The 13,695-nt window shown below is 42.3% G+C and overlaps 1 long non-coding RNA gene across 7 annotated transcripts in view; it reads left to right on the top strand.

Annotated features, from left to right (window-relative positions):
* Nucleotides 1-13,438, top strand: part of LOC137472406 (uncharacterized) — a 34,041-nt gene extending 20,603 nt beyond the window's left edge. For 5 of the 7 annotated variants that reach the window (XR_010998163.1, XR_010998159.1, XR_010998156.1 and 2 more), the window contains 2 exons: nt 9,194-9,363; nt 9,652-13,438. This is a non-coding gene — a long non-coding RNA (uncharacterized lncRNA). Of the gene's footprint in view, nt 1-24; nt 233-9,193; nt 9,364-9,651 lie in introns of all 7 variants that reach the window. The other 2 variants (XR_010998157.1, XR_010998161.1) reach the window with 2 other exon arrangements.
* The last annotated feature ends 257 nt before the right edge of the window (nt 13,439-13,695 follow it).

Here is a 13,695-nt window from a genome sequence, read left to right as displayed (position 1 = left end):
CACTCCTCTGAACTTTGGATGAAGGTGGAGTTTTCGACAGGCACATGTAGCCTGGCTGGCAGGTAGAGCAGTGGAGACAGGGGTCTGAATGCACACGGGCAGTCCTAGAGCTGGGGCCATCCAGCCTGCTAAAAACAGGTTAATGCACTTGGGAGATGGAGAGAAAGGAGTTTGGCTTCCAGTTTGGCACCACCAGGTGCCAGCCTACAATGAGACAGAGAGGCAGTGCCAGGTGAGGATTTAAATTCAGTTTTATTGCTGCCCCCATGTGATCAAGCATCATGACTCAAACCTAAATTAGCAGAATTGTTTAAAACCTAGGAAATATTGTAATAATAAAATGTGCTTTTCTTCTATGACCTTTTTATTTCTGAACCTCCATGAGTAACTGATGTCACAATTTGAAGGATTTACTTTTCCTTTCGAAGAAAGTAATGTTTATTTACTTAGGGAAGATGTGGAACTCACTGGCTTCCAGGAGCTGGAGTTTTAATGAGTACTAGAGATATGAGCCTATGGAAAAACTGCAAGGGTCGATCAAACTGCAGCTACACAAAAGAACAGTTTGTTCTGCTTCCAATATGACAATATTTACCTGCCATGGTAAGAGATCCGAAATCAGGCTTTCCTTTGCATTTCTGCCCAAATCTGTATTTACAAAGCTTGCTTTTGTGATATCCTCTCCTGCATCTAAATCAGTGAGATCTCTCATACCAGTGATGATATTTCTGTGGAAGACGGATTAATTTTTTTTTTCCCATTGATCTGGGACTTGAAACAGCTTTGGGGAGGGAGACAGATAGGAAACAAGAAGAGATTTAAGCCTTTTGCCTCACCTTTAAAAAAAACCCGTGCAGCATTGCTGTCCCAGGAGTGGGCCCACATTATTACTACAGCCACAGCCACATCATCAGAGCTACAGCGCTTGGAGTTGTAGATCATCAGTCTGCTGTCACAGCCATGATGTATGATGGAAAAAGCCATCCATCTGCAAACGCAGAGCACAAAGAACCGTGGCTGCAAGGATGCAGCGTGGCATGTGCAACATACACAGCAGCAAGCATTTTCCAAATAAAAAGGACATAAACGTGGTAAATTGAGACTCATTGGAAAGAAGGGGGAAGACATGTGAAGCCTCTCACCCCCAAGCCTCCAAAATTGCTAGTATGTTCTCAAATCCAAAAATGACACCTATGAATACAGCTAATGGTTTTTTCACACGCACACAGCTTTCTCTTAAAGCTTACTTTTTTTCTCTCTTCCAGTGTAAAACCTCAATTATATTTACCCCTGCTTTAGGATCTTTACAGACAAAAGATATTTAAGGCTGTGAAATCTTGGGAGAAGGTAAAATGACGTGGCGGATCAATCAGCTGATGCTTCTTCCCTGCACAGCAGGAGACTCCAGCAAACCTCTTGTATTTTGTGTGGAGACTCAGCTCTGACTGAATTTTTCTTTTGGCACTATAAGAGAAGAAAGATATTTAAATTTTAAAAAGAGGAAGTGAGACGGAGAGAACATAAGCTTATGCATGGCTGCAGGTTTCTCAACTAAAAGGAATTGTTGGTTATCCAGGAGAGAAGCCATTTCTTGTGTTACTGCTGCACAGTACTCCAAGTGTGGGTACAGAGAAGGTTTTTAGCTAAATAAAATAAATAAAAATAATTTTAAAAAAATACCATGCATTGGTCACAGAGCCAGAAATGTGGACAAATCCTGGGATGCTGATCATTCGAAATAATTCCCCTGAGTTTTTAACACCTGTCACTGGTGACAAGTAAAGCAAATGCTTTACCAAAGCAGACATTCAAAGAAGAGTTTCAGTTTTTTTCCCTCTCCACGAAAGAACTGTCTCATCTAAAAGTCAGAAGCCACACAGAAGTGGATGTCACTAAAGGAATACAGGAGCAAGCAGTTCAGTTACTCTACCTTGTGCAGGGGGGAGACCCATCCACTTTTGAACAGCTACCACACACTGTTCAAAACATCTACCTCTCTGTAACATAATACATTTGAAATACCACATTTTTGCTCATTAATAGTAAATTATAGCATACACATTAAGCTGTTCTTGGGAATGTAAGTCTGAAGGCCTTTGACAACCCCATCCTCTGTTTCTAAGGAATGGTAGGGTATGGTAGAAATGTTTCTAAAGTGGTAGGGTACCATAATACTAAAGAAGCATTTCTTTCCTCACATTTCACATACTTTTCAATATTTTATTTGTGTTTAGAAAAAATTGCTAATTCCTAATACTAACTTGCCACTTCAATTTTTGCCATTACATTTTAATCTGTTCACATCAATCTGCCAAGAAAACAGTTTAGTTTAGTTTCATTTAGCACTAAATTATTTTTATTTTTAATTCATGCTTTTCCCTCAATAAATATTGAGGGAAACCACAGAATTGAGCCAGTCACAGATTATTGTTGCTCATAGTTTATTTAAGGAAATTGGACCCTTTTGTTGGCCAAATCATCACTTGTGACAGATATTAATTTCTTCATAACTGCAAAACATGTTTTGTAAAGCCACAATGCTTCTAAATCAACATACTCATCCCTTGAACTTTCCTAAGCAGATGGTGAGTTTTGCTGAAGACGACAGTGATTGGCCATTCCTCAAAATGGGAATGAATTTTTAGAACTCAACTGTACAGAGGTGAGTTGCCTTTTGAAGAATGGTCGAAAAACAGGGAATTGCAGAACGACCAAGGAGACAGCCCAGGAGAGCAGCCTAGACAGATGATCCTGGCGATTCTGTCTGCAAAGTACCAAAGCACTTTTGGCAGCACAGCAAAGTCTCTGCAGCCCTACACCAACTAACCCATTTCCTTTGGGAATGCCTGGCATAGAAAAAGCGTAGGAGGGTGTGAAAGAAAACTGGCGACTGAAGTGATATCAGATCTAAAAATCATTCTTCAGGGGTCTACTAATGAATGCATCAGTATTGTCTAAAATAAAGAAAACATCCACAGCAAAGCACGCAGCAGACTTGGCAGGGACAGGATCCCAGGACAGCTGAGAGCGTGTGACTGTGTGTGGCCACAGCTCAAGAGGGCTTTTCAGTTTTTCCGCTTGAAACTCTGCCCCATTTTGGTTTGTTTTCTTTCTTACTTTATTCAGTGCCAGCTCCTGAAAAGAAAGGTGTGGGAGAAAGGCTCTCAAGGAAAGATTTATTTTTAGCTTAAGAGGCTAGACCAGCAGTTTACAAAGCCAACAAAGGCCTAGGTTGCACTCTCCAGGACACTCGAACTACCATAGGCAGAGTTCCCTCATTTAATTCAGGAACTGAGTTTTGGCTTGAACATTTCCCCTGTTTATCCATATCCAAGTAAGGGATTTCTCTAGTGATGCCTGAGGGGATGGGTCCCCTTTCTGACAGGCAACAGGAAGGAGAGGACGAACCTGCCAAAGTCATTTTTGCCAGCCAAATTACAACAGACAGCTGATATGCCGCCATCCCAACCCCTGTGGCAAAACCTCCAAAGTGCCCTCATTCCTGCCTCCTCGACACCATGTGCAGCGCTCCCGCTCCACTGGGACTGCTGAACTCATTTAGCAGGTGTTGCCCTCATTTGCAGATCCTTGGGAAGGGCTGATAATTAGGAGGAGATTTCTAGAACAGGTTGCCACCCTTGACAGCAACATGGGAAGAACAGGTAACTGGCTCATAAGCAAAAAATCTACCAAAAGCAATTTGATATTACAAGCATTGGAAAGGCAAGAAAAAACAGAAAGTAGTATTTTAAAATGATAATGGTTTAATAAACTCTTAGCCTTACATAGATGCATAGATAATTAAATATCAGAGGTGAGTCTTGCTAATTATCTAGGAGCTGAACTCCCCATTTGCATCTTCAGTAACAAGATTTATGTAGCTTAAACAGTGCCCACCTCTACACTTGAGATTTGTGATTTTAAGGCTTGAGCAACTGTAACTAAAGAGCCTTTTTGGAGCGAGTGTAGCACTGTGCAGTGCAATGTGACTTTCAGAATATATCAGCGTCACTTTACACAGGAGTTCTGATTATTTTCATTTGTGTGCTTCAGCCTGTCATTTATTGCCAGTGCAGCTCATCTACCTCAAACTCCATGTCTCACCTAGTTCATGCAGCTTTCCCCTTTCCTATAAACCTCTGGCATTTTAATCACGTGTTTTACATCTTTAATTCTTAAGGTAAAGACCTACTTTTATTTGCACACTAATGATTTTACTAGCCTATTGCATAATGCAAACAGTCCTAAAATAGGGCAGCTAATCAACACGAACATGAGACATGAAGATTGAGACAGCATCATCCATTCACACAGCAATGTATGTCTGCAACAGAAGAGACTTTTATTTTTCTGCTAAATAGGATGCCAGCAGGAACTGAGACTGCTCTTTGATTCAGCGATAATGAGTGAACGTTGCACCAATGAAATTTACATTTTGCCAGTGGTATGAAAAGCACAAAATTATTCTTCTTAGTTCAGATTTAGGCTCCCCAAATAGACACTGATTTGCTGAAATCTGAGTGCTCTGAGGCTCCTATTTTCATGAATGAAGATTTTGGCAATCTAGTAAAAGATAGCATCCAACATGAAAGGTAAAAGTAGGGCAGGTGACTACCCATCAGCATTCCTCCTGGACGATCTTCTTCTCTGAAGCACATTAACCCATCTTCCTCTTCCTGTTCCCCTGCTACAAGGGAAATCAAATTTTCATCAGTTTTTGCCATCTCTGCTTCATCTGGAAACTTTCTGAAAATATATTAGAAAACCTGTATAAGGCTCTGTACTGAGGCAAAAGCACATTTCTCTGTGCTGACGCCTACCAGGTCAAACTATTATCCAGGCTTCCCGCTGGCTGATGCTGCAGGAGAAAGCTGAACTTTGACTTCAGGGTAGGCAGTGAAAGGCAATTTGGTCTATGTATCAAATCTCAAGCAGGAAGAAGGCTGCAGATCTCATATAAAGCAGACCTGTGAGGCCATGTACAATAGCTCTGGTGGTTCAGGCAGGGACTGTGAGGCAGCAGCAGTCCCACAAGGCTGGAAGTCACTGGAGGTGATAGCCTCCTGCCCTACTGTGAAGGAGCACAAAGGGGAAGTGCCTTGTTGCCACCCAGCACATTGCACTGCTCAGGTGGACATGGTGCATTAGAACTATAACAAATGAGTGTATAGAAGTGTGTGTGTATGTGTAAAGGTCCTGACGCAGCAGGTTAAAACTGAAAAAAGTTTACAAGGACCTAAAAAGATGTAGTCTTCTTTATTGGCTGGTTTGGTAGCATGGACAGTAGTGGTAGCTCTGATATTTTCTGATAGTACTTCTGGTCTAAAGCAGAAACACTACACAACTGACCAGCGCCTAAATGCCATTCCCTGGGCATTTCAGTGATTGTGTGTTCTATCCTGGATACAAACACTATCAGTTTATTTCTGTTAATTTGGGTAGTACCAACCCTGCGTTCATGTCTTCTGCAAAATTAACAATGCAGTCTGTATCTAAATGGACTAGTTTGTATCCTGAAGACAGAAACACAACCATCATACAACAACTATAGCTGCTGGTATCCTGTAACCACGATAAAATTCCTGGCAACAGAAATCCCATATAATTCCTGAGTGCTTTAGAATGCTGCTAGGAGAGCCTCATATTGAAAGTCAGTCTTTTGCTCATGGGTGGCTTTTAGCAAACTGATAGAGATTTGCTCAGAATCTTGTTAACTTCATTGCTGTTATCCAAGCTATTTTAGGTCAGCCAGTCCATCTGAAGATGCCCTTCCCCAGTCCAGAAGATGGGGGAGGAGGTGACTACTATTTGTTGCATTGTAGTGGTTAACAAGGAAGAACTTGAGCTGCCAGCACTACTGACTTCATAGCCTTGAATTAAAAAAAAAAAAAAAATACTGTCTACTTTTTTTTTCCCTCCATAAAGGAGGCACTTAAGCTAATGTTGGTATATTTTTCGTTTTGTGTTTAGCGTGAAAATGCAGTGCCCTCAATCTCCCATTAACACATTTACAAATAGTGAAAGCAAGCGCATCAGTTAACATTTGCAAGCCAAGTCTGTAACTGCAGAAACAACAAATTACTTTTTAAATTAATGACCAAAACCAAAGTCCCCTTTCAATTCCTAACACTGGAAATGCAGAGCTTCTCCTCAGTCTTACACAGTTTCTCTACTATTTGAGCAACTCAGCCTCCTCGGTGGTGGGTTGAGGAAACACTCTGCTCAGGGTAGGAATGTATAGTTATTTCCTTCAAAAAGCATCTTCAAACCCTATGTGGTACCAGCCTAATTCTCTTTGCCTCTTCTTCCACTCCACAACTGTTTATATCACTTGTTACATACCACCCCCCCACCCCCACTCTGCTTTTGTTAATTTATTATACTGGGACAGCAGAACATGGCAGATGAAAATGATGGAAGCAAGATTCATTAGGATTCCATGTCCTTTGAGTGGTGTGTAAAAAAAATGCTATGTGAAATGTCATGAAAGAAGATTTTGAAGTTTTGACAGATGTAAGAAAAGGAGAAATGTTTGCCATTTGTCTTAATGACACTTTGGAGAGCCTAGGGGGAAAAAACCCAAACCAACACCAAATGACAATTCTGTAGGGAGGTGAGCTGTTTCCAAAGCTGATGCTGGGGCTGAGAGCAGGCCCACAGAACATCAGCAGGTATGGTTCTGGGCACAGACTTCCAAAAGGGAACAGCAACTGGGATAAAGTTAGAGAAGGTCATAGTCCTTCATGACTTAAGCGTGACCTTTGAGTAAGAACTGGCTGGTCTATTCCTCCCCACAATACTGCAGCCCTACAGTCTCTTTGAACGCAGCCAGCAGTGCAAACAGAGACATGCAAATATTACAGGAGCATGAGAGAATGCATTTATATGTAACTACTAACCCAGCCAAGACAATTATTGTCAGTGTTCTATCTAAACATAATGTTCCTTGATTAAAATCCAGTTCACCAGAAGTCAGACAGTATGTTGCCATCAAGCTGAAATTGTCTGAAGGGGGCTGAAATTTTGACATTATACGATAAAAAAGGATGTGTCATGGACATAGCATCCATGTTTTGATTCCTGAACTTGGGAACTGAATCTATGACTTTGTGACTGTTCTAGATGCACAAATACATGGCTTCAGTGGCTGCACCTTTTGTCCCTTTCAGGCTTTAAATGCTCATTTCTCTCCACTGCAGGGAAGGACAATTCTTCACGCTTTTGACCAAACCAGCTACATTTCCCCAAACCAGGCTTTTACCTCAAGTAAATACTACTCAACTGCCCTCCAGTAAATGATCTTATTCCTTAAAGCTTCAAGGCAAAACTGCCTGCTGAGCAGAAAAAACCAATGGATTCAGTGTGGTGCAAGTCACCACAGACTAGGTGAGTGACACCACACATGGAACCCCTTCTGCAAAAGCCATCTGTCCTTACAGACTTGTGAGACAGTGAGCCCAGAATGGGTGTTTGGTTAATCTATTACCACTTGGGTGCCAGCAGTGGTACAGCAGGGTTCAGTGTGCATGTAGGGCAAAATTCCATCCCCCCCCACCCCCAAGTCTTCTCAAAGTAATCAAAATTTGAAAAAATTATTTTGTCATAGTATTAAAGCAGGGGACACACAGTGAATGTCAGTATTTACGTCATTGGCAAGAAGTTCAAGTGGAATATAGTTTCAATTATGATGAGCTCATCTACTCTTGTTCCCTTCCCAGGGAAGAGTGTGGCACCCTGAAAGTGCAGTAAAGGAGGGGGTCCAGGTGATGCATGCTTCTTTTTTGCACATGCATAAAATTTTATGCAATCTCAGTTTTGTGATTCAATATTTATGAAGCCAAACTTTCTGGTGATAAACAATGTGATAGTGCACTAGCACATTTATTGAGTCAGAAATGAGAAATGCTCAAAACCTTATCTTGAAGAACTAGTCCTGGTTGGACTATTTGCAACAAAGAATCAATCTGTTGAATTTAGTCTTTTTGCCTGCTTGTAAAGTGCCCTAAAACAGATCACGACTTCCATTAATACATCCACAGTTCAAAATTATCTAAAAAGCAATGCAAACATATTCCAGACTGAGTTGCTGGTAAGCTATTAATTTACTACTTCAAGTATTTGATACTAAATATTGAACTGTTTTTCCTTGGGCCCATAGCTCACATGGTTTGTCAGTTCCCTGACTGGGAGAGCACAACTTTTTCAGGTACCATATTTACAAGAGTTCATTGCTAAGATTTTCTTTTCTGTTCTTCACTTGCCTCTATCTGCTCTTCTTTCTAGTCTATGATCTTCAGAGGCAGAATTTCATAGCCTCTCAAAACAAAACACCATCCTCAGTTAGGACTGTCAGGCCAGCCTGTGATATTGGCTAGTGACATGAGGGGAAAGAATCCCACAAATCTACCTCCTTTCTGCTTTTGTTTTGCTACAAAGTCAATACCATGTACAGCTGATAATGAAGTTTACATAATTATTGCTGCATCTTTCAAGATCAGTGTATGAATAATCCACATTTTGAGGTGTTTTCTGAGTGGAATGAGAGCTGGAGCTAAGTAAGGCAAAAAATGTCATGTTGTCATGTCTACTGCTTGATTAGAAATGGGCAGCCAGCCGGTGGTGAGGCTCTCACCACGACAGAAACAAAGACCCAGTGTTTTCCTGCTCAGCTTTCTCTGCAGTGGCTGCAGTGTTAGAGATGGATCTATCCAAGCTATGTGGCTGCGATGCAGAGAGCAGCTCAGCCACACTTTGCAGCATGGACTTAAAAAAAGATTCCAAAACCCAACAGAGACTTAGTAAAAACAAGGGATATAACCAACCACAAGCCTCTAGTCACTGCCATAATCAGTGCAACTGCAAAAATAGCCAGCTGAGATGTCAGATCTATTAGCCCAGCACTGACTGCAATATCAAAATCTTTGCTGTGGGAAGCTGGGAAACACAGAGATAGGAATGGGCATGGATTTTCCCCCAGCCTCGCCTGGCTGCCCTGCTGCCCTTCTCCCCATGCCACACAAATGAGCTCATCGGTGCCATGGCCCACACATCTACCCAAACTATTTTACACCACAGCTACTGAGCATTACAGTAACTGCTGACAGGAAGGAGCTTAAATAATATAATTTTAATCATCTGTGGACTCAGGAAAAATTTCTGTGCTGGGTTACACAGGTTGCTGTTTTATTTGCAGCTCTGTAAGCTTTGGATTGTTATTTTGAAAGGAAGATGGCTGCATATAAAGCCAGCTCTGCAAAGCACTGGGAACAGGACAGGCTCTCATTTCAGGAGACGTATGGCTAGAATGTGGCTGCCACAGGAAGGATCTGGGAAGCCATCACACATGCAAAAACTTCTCTTCCAGTAAGTGTTACTAATTTCCTCACAGATCCTCCACTGGTGTTTTCAATTGAGATAAATAAAAGAGAGCCAAATATCTAGTGCTTAGTGTTTTTCTTTGCACCCTCAACACTTAGATGCATTTTATTCATTTATCATATGCAGATTGGCTATTATTATGCAAGTACTTGCATGGCAGATAAGTAAATCTAGGCCCTGTGAAAAGCAAGCCCTTTCCATTTCAAGAAGTCAGCTATCTGCTAATTCATTTTACAGTGTGGAATCTTGACTGGTTACTTTTGCTTTTCACAGCTTTCCCGTTTTAAAGGGAAGAATGTGTTATGGGGAAGTGTGTCCATTCACAGTCTGTGGCTTTACCCCAGCTTGCAGCAGCTCTTTCCAGCAAAAAATGAGAAGGATTTCTTAGTATTTCTGCAAGAAAAGTCTATATTCTTGAAAACAGCATGAATAGGAAGGCTCTTCTCCCTCATAATGTGAGTGATACCAAATTTTGTCCTTCTGTGTGTGCAGTGATGTGAAAAATAGAAAACCTGTACTTCCTGACCCCATGGGTCTGTTTTACATCTGGAGAACCAAACGCAAATAAGACACCTCTGAAAATGGAAGCGTATGTCATTTGGAAGAAAGTGGAAAAAAAGACACCTTTTTTCTCGTTAACACTTTTACATTTTTTAATAAATTATTCAGTGGGTTCACGGAGAACAAAGAATGGCCATGCTAAGGACCAGGCTCTCCCTGCTCCTTGATGAGATCTGCAGGACAGGGGAACAAAAAGCAGGATGTAGGGCACCTGCATTCCCCTGGGGACGACGAGGATATGAATATGCTGCTGGCACTGGCCAGGTACCCAGTGCTCTGCAGAGAAGTGTAGACTTGCTGTAGATGACAGGAGAGGGGTTTTCCAGTGGACACTTAGAAACAACTTCAGGAAAGCCAAGCCATTCCTTGCTGACTTTATGGCCATCTCTGAAGAGCCAAGTTGAGATTTGCGTAGCACAGGCACATTAGTACCACCCTCCTTCAGAGCAACCTGTTTCCCACAGAGGCCTGCTAGGTCCTCTCACCATGTTAGAAGTGGAAGAAATAGCAGCTGCTCCAGCATTTGGTGTATACCACAGTTTAATCAGACTCTGCTTCCAAGTATTAATGGCATAAAGAGATTTACGGGCTACAAAGTACTTCAAGAGTTCATCCAGCCCATTTCCTTGATTTAAGGCTGGATTAGTTACAGTATATCATTCCTGCCAAAGCTAGATCTAATCTACTCTTCAAGATCTTCAGCAATGGAGATTTGACAGCCTCAGAAGGCTGCAGCCTCACCATCATTACCATTACAAAGTCTCTCCTTGACGCCTAACTCCATTCTTCCTGGCAGCGATTGAAGACCGGTGCTCCTCTCCTAGCCACCAGAGACGAGGAGATTATTCCCAGCTACCTTGCAGTGGCCTTTCATCTCTGCAGAGATTGGCTTCACACCTTCTCTCAGTCCTCATCTCTCTGGGCTAAACACAAACTCAGTCCTTTCTTGGGGGCACATTTCCTTCTCTTCTCGCCTCACTCTGTAAAGGTGTGTGCAAGCAAACAAGATCAGTACAGTTACAGGAACTGGGGAGAAGGCTTGTGCCTAAGTGAGACTGCTCAAGGAAATTCTGGTGCACTGTCTGGCATTTGCACAGAAAGTTGTGTAACTATTTACTGAGCAATCAGTAAACGTGGTTTTTAACCATGGCAACCTCTGTACCATGCATCCCACATTTGTAGACAGCTGCTTCAAATAAATAGGCAACAGACCTGAAATAGCATCACACCACTGCCTTAATTATTAGCCCATTAATCTTGTATCATGTGTAAATAGGGACCTTAGAAAGCACTTTTGGAAGAAGGAAACATGAATCTTAATCATCCCAGATAAAAAGGGGAACTGTAGAGAGACCAGGTTAGAAAAGGTATTACAAAAATTGTTTCCTCTCTGAAAAAGAGTATGCCAGTTACTTAGAAAATACATCTATCAATCCAAATGCACAGAAAAAACAAAAATGTGACTGATGTGACAGAGTATGCCAGGTGCCACCTGCTGTTACAACCTGCTTTTGCTATTATGATGTGTCACACGCGTGCCAACAGTGATGATAAATATAACATAGACATGATGCTTTAATATCCAGGTGTTCATTTTGGATAAATGACCTCTGGATCTGAATATTGTTTCAACCCACAACTGGTGGCTCAGTCATGTGAATCTCAAATTCAGCACGTTACACTTGCAGTCAGTTGGAGGGCAGGTATTAGTGGATAGCAAATAGGGACAGTAGCTCCAAAATCCATGTTGAAGCCTGTTTGTGAGTACCTATTTAAATACACCATCTGTGAGGGCACCTCATGCCTCCTGTTTGGTTCCAAACAGGAACCAAGGATGCCACCTGACATAGATTACAGCTGCCTGTCCTAACTTGCTGCCCAGAAGCTCACCTTTTCATGGCTGGATACATCAATTGGTGGTGGTGACAAGGACCACTCTACCTGTGGCAACATCTGCTCTCAAGTGACACAATGCTGCCCTGCTTCAAATTTTAAGCACCTGTGCCTTCAGCCTTAAGGTTTACCTATCCCTGAATTGGCAGTGTGTCACAGCAGAGCCATCTGAGCATGGAGCATCTTTAAGGATTGTTTCTGAGCTTGTATTAGCCTCATTAAAAAGCCAAGCCACTGCTGCAGTATTTTCTGTGCTGTGGCTCATGGTTAACCTACACAGACTGGTGGGGTGGTACCGAGACTTCGTTTGCTGGTCACAAAGCCTTTCCTTGCTATCTTTCTGCAGCAACTTAACAGAAGAAGCACAAAAAACAAAAAAAAAATGGGATGGGAGTTTGTTTTTCCAAAAATATTATTTCTGGAATAATGTAGTGGAAAGGTAGGGCAGGACTTGTGCTCCTCGCTGACTTTGGAGAGCCTCAGCTGCTGATGGCAGGATGTGCTCAACCAAAATGCACTCACTGATACTGGCAGGAAGACAATTGTAAGTGACATCAAAAACTGCATTTTTCTTGAGATTAAGGTTCTCAAAATTCATCATAGAAAACCCTTAGCATTCATTTCTTTTTAGAAAAAATGAAAGATTTAGGGTTTTTCATAATTAAGAAAGCTTTCAGTAGAAATATACGTGAAATCAATGGGCACGCTTCATTAATTCAGATGAAACATGAACTATTCTGTACACTCCTACAAAATGCCAAATTACCTTCATGAGAAACAAAGTAGATTCTGCCCCCAAAATTACAGGGTTTCACTTTCAGCCAGTTAGTTGGGAAACACACGGCTTTCTCCACAGCTCAGCCCAAACAATACAAGAAGCCACAAAAGCAAAATACATGTAAGCTCCATTTGGCAGCTGTTTGGGGGCTTGTCCCCACAAGGCAGGTGAGAAGAGGGATGGATGTGTCATGTCCCACAGAATAGCAGTTATTATCTAAGCACACTGAGCCACGAGAGGTCAGAGCCGGCACTCAGTGGCAGCAGGCACAAAGCCGGCGTGTTTACCTCGGTTTGCACAGTGCCAGGGACCTGGCCTCTGTCCCAAAAGGAAGGTGACACCACAGTCTAGGATTACAGCCTGGGACACGAGGGAGGACTTCATTGTTCCAACAGTCTCCCCTCCTGCACTCCTAACCCCGCCAGCTCCTTCAACCACCTGCGGAAATTGAGATGACCTGGCAAAGGGGCAGCATCCGCCTTGGACTCAGTGCTGAAGCATCCTCCCCAGGCTGGTCCTCACAGCACTGAGCATCTCTCAGAGGGCTAGCCAGCAAATACTTCATTATAAAATGTGTCCTTGGCTGCTTTCTCTGGTTTTTCAGTGTAGAATTCTTTCCCTTAACTATGCATGCCTGCATGCATCCACCCTCAGTGTTTTCAATTGCAGCAGCTTGCTTAAATATACTTCAGAACACAAGGCAAAGACAACTCACAGCCAAATACTACCTGAGGCACCATTCACTTCACCTCAACATGTACTCCATACTTAACATTGTTAACATAATGCCTAACAAGTCTCCTTTTGATTACATTGGCAAGAAGAGGGGGGAAAAGAGCAAAACACTGAGTTTCTGAATAGATTATTCAGAGAACAATGAAATAAACTCCAGTCTAAGTTTTCGACTGTAAAAAGGTGCAGTGTGTGGAAGCTGAGTGCTGAACTGCAAGATGATCTCAGCAAAGTGCCCCAAAGGAATGGGGCAGGGCAGACCCAGGCAACAGAAGGACAGGGCAAAGGAGCAAGGGAGACAGACAGAGCTCTGCCTTTATTTCACTCCGCTGATGGAAGAATTCAGGTTTTAT

This window comes from Anomalospiza imberbis, chromosome 4 (assembly GCF_031753505.1).
Source record: "Anomalospiza imberbis isolate Cuckoo-Finch-1a 21T00152 chromosome 4, ASM3175350v1, whole genome shotgun sequence".
Lineage (NCBI taxonomy): Eukaryota > Metazoa > Chordata > Aves > Passeriformes > Viduidae > Anomalospiza > Anomalospiza imberbis.
The sequence above is the reverse complement of the archived record's forward strand: the minus strand, read 5'-3'. Positions and strand labels throughout refer to the sequence as shown.